Source organism: Arachis ipaensis, chromosome B4 (assembly GCF_059453495.1).
Source record: "Arachis ipaensis isolate K30076 ecotype BB chromosome B4, ASM5945349v1, whole genome shotgun sequence".
Taxonomy (NCBI): Eukaryota; Viridiplantae; Streptophyta; class Magnoliopsida; order Fabales; family Fabaceae; genus Arachis; species Arachis ipaensis.
In genome coordinates, this window is record NC_142439.1 from 117963744 (window position 1) to 117967316 (window position 3573).

General features: G+C 39.1%; 1 non-coding gene across 1 annotated transcript; it reads left to right on the forward strand.

The window, feature by feature from the left end:
• The first annotated feature begins 2224 nt into the window (after positions 1-2224).
• On the forward strand, positions 2225-2332 carry LOC148568924 (small nucleolar RNA R71). The gene has a single exon (XR_015882301.1). It is a non-coding gene; the product is annotated as a small nucleolar RNA R71 (small nucleolar RNA).
• The last annotated feature ends 1241 nt before the right edge of the window (positions 2333-3573 follow it).

Here is a 3573-nt window from a genome sequence, read left to right on the forward strand (position 1 = left end):
GTGAAAGAGAGTGGTGAGAAGAAGTAAGTGAAGGTAGGTGGGGATCCTGTGGGGTCCACAGATCCTGAGTGGATCCTGTGGGGTCCACAGATCCTGAGGTATTCAAGGATTTACATCCCTGCATCCATTAGGCATGTAAAAATGCCTTTGCATACAACTCTGGGCGTTCAGCGCCAGGTTGGTGGCCATTTTGGGCGTTCAACGCCCATTTGTGTGCCATTTCTGGCGTTGAACGCCAGAACCATGCCTGTTCTGGCGTTCAGCGCCCAGAAGCTGCCCATTTTGGGCGTTCAGCGCCAGAACCATGCTCTGTTCTGGCGCTGAACGCCAGACAGATGCTCCTCCAGGGTGTGATTTTTCTTCTGCTGTTTTTGATTCTGTTTTCAATTTTTCTATTTATTTTGTGACTCCACATGATCATGAACCTATAAAGACATGAAAAACAATGAAAATAAAAATTAGATAAATAAACATTGGGTTGCCTCCCAACAAGCGCTTCTTTAATGTCAATAGCTTGATAGTGGGCTCTCATGGAGCCTTACAGATGTTCAGAGCATTGTTGAAACTCTCCAACACCAAACTTAGAGTTTGGATATGGGAGTTCAACACCAAACTTAGAGTTTGGTTGTGGCCTCCCAACACCAAACTTAGAGTTTGACTGTGGGGGCTTGGGTTGACTCTGTTTTGAGAGAAGCTTTTCATGCTTCCTCTCCATGGTTGCAAAGGGAGATCCTTGAGTTTTAAATACAAGGGAGTCCTCATTCCATTGAAGGACTAGTTCACCTCTGTCAACATCAATCACAGCTCTTGATGTGGCCAGGAAAGGTCTTCCTAGGATGATGGATTCATCCTCTTCCTTTCCAGTATCCAGGACTATGAAATCAGCAGGGATGTAAAGGCCTTCAACCTTTACTAATACGTCCTTTACTTGTCCATATGCCTATTTTTTTGAATTGTCTGCCATCTCTAATGAGATTTTAGCAGCTTGCACCCCATAGATTCCCAGTTTCTCTATTACAGAGAGGGGCATGAGGTTTATCCCTGAACCAAGGTCACACAGAGCCTTAAAGATCATGGTGCCTATAGTACAAGGTATTATGAACTTTCCAGGATCCTGTCTCTTCTGAGGCAATGTCAGTTGATCCAGATCACTTAGTTCATTGATGAACAAGGGAGGTTCAACTTCCCAAGCATCAATGCCAAATAATTTGGCATTCAGCTTCATGATTGCACCAAGAAACTTGGCAGTTTGCTCTTCAGTAACATCCTCATTCTCTTCAGAAGAGGAATACTCATCAGAGCTCATGAAGGGCATAAGGAGGTTCAATGAAATCTCTACGGTCTCTAGATGAGTCTCAGAGTCCTTTTGTTCCTCAGAGTGAAGCTCCTTATTGATCACTGGACGTCCCAGGAGGTCTTCCTCCTTGGGATTCACGTCCTCCACTCCCCTTGTAGGTTCGGCCATGGTGCTTATGTCAATGGCCTTGTACTCTCCTTTTGGGTTCTCTTCTGTATTGCTTGGGAGAGTACTGGGAGGGATTTCAGTGATCCTTTTACTCAGCTGGCCCACTTGTGCTTCCAAATTTCTAATGGAAGATCTTGTTTCATTCATGAAACTTACAGTAGCCTTAGACAGATCAGAGACTAAGTTTTCCAAATTAGAAGTATTTTGTTCAGAGTTTTCTGTCTGTTGCTGAGTGGATGATGGAAAAGGTTTATTATTGCTAAACTTGTTTCTTCCACCATTATTAAAGCCTTGTTGAGGCTTTTGATCCTTCCATGAGAAATTTGGATGATTTCTCCATGATGAGTTATAGGTGTTTCCATAAGGTTCACCTAAATAATTTACCTCTGCTATTGCAGGGTTTTCAGGATCATAAACTTCTTCTTCAGAAGATGCCTCTTGAGTACTGTTGGATGCAGCTTGCATTCCATGCAGACTCTGAGAGATCATATTGACTTGCTGAGTCAATATTTTATTCTGAGCCAATATGGCATTCAGAGTATCAACTTCAAGAACTCCCTTCTTCATAGGCGTCCCATTGCTCACAGGATTCCTTTCAGAAGTGTACATGAACTGGTTATTAGCAACCATGTCAATGAGTTCTTGAGCTTCTGCAGGTGTTTTCTTTAGGTGAATGGATCCACCTGCAGAAGTGTCCAGTGACATCTTTGATAGCTCAGATAAACCATCATAGAATATATCCAGGATGGTCCATTCTGAAAGCATGTCAGAAGGACACTTTTTGGTCAGCTGTTTGTATCTTTCCCAAGCTTCATAGAGGGATTCACCATCTTTCTGTCTGAAGGTTTGAACATCCACTCTAAGCTTACTCAACTTTTGAGGAGGAAAGAACTTGGCTAAGAAAGCCTTGACCAGCTTATCCCAAGAGTTCAGGCTGTCTTTAGGTTGAGAATCCAACCATAATCTAGCTCTGTCTCTTACAGCAAAAGGGAAAAGCATGAGCCTGTAGACTTCAGGATCTACTCCATTAGTCTTAACAGTATCATATATCTGCAAGAATTCAGTTAAGAACTGAAAAGGATCTTCAGATGGAAGTCCATGAAACTTGCAGTTCTGCTACATCAGAGAAACTAATTGAGGTTTCAGCTCAAAGTTGTTTGCTCCAATGGCAGGAATGGAGATGCTTCTTCCATGTAAATTGGAATTAGGTGCAGTAAAGTCACCAAGCATCTTCCTTACATTATTATTATTTTCGGCTGCCATCTCCTCTTCCTGTTCGAAAATTTCTGAAAGGTTATCTCTGGATTGTTGTAATTTAGCTTCTCTTAATTTTCTCTTCAGAGTCCTTTCAGGTTCTGGATCTGCTTCAACAAGGATATTCTTGTCCTTGCTCCTGCTCATATGACAAAGAAGAGGGCACAGAAAAATAATAATAATAATAATAATATGGATCCTTTATACCACAGTATAGGGATCCCTGAGTGAGTAGAAGAAGAGGGGGAGACAAAGAATGTAATATAATGGAAGAAACACAACTGTGAGGAGGGTTGAGATGTGAGATGAGATGTTAGTAAATGAATGAATAAATAGAATAAGATGGGAGAGAGAGAATTTTCGAAAAGTTTTTTGAAAAAGAGTTAGTGATTTTCGAAAATGGTTTTTGAAAAATGTTAGTATTTTTCGAATTTTTTTTTTAAAATCAAAAATAAAAATAAGAATAATTAGTTAATTAAAAAGAAATTTTTGAAAAAGGGGGAAGATATTTTCGAAAATTAGAGAGAGAGAGAGTTAGTTAGGTGGTTTTGAAAAAGATGAGAAACAAACAAAAAGTTAGTTAGTTAGTTGAAACAAATTTGAAAAGATAAGAAGTTAGGAAGTTAGAAAAGATATTTTTGAAATCAAATTTTTGAAAAAGATAAGATAAGAAGATATTTTTGAAAAGATATGATAGAAATTAGTTTTTGAAAAAGATTTAATTTTTAAAATCACAATTAATGACTTGATTCATAAGAAATCACAAGATATGATTCTAGAACTCAAAGTTTGAATCTTTCTTAACAAGCAAGTAACAAACTTGAAATTTTTGAATCAAAATATTAATTGTTATT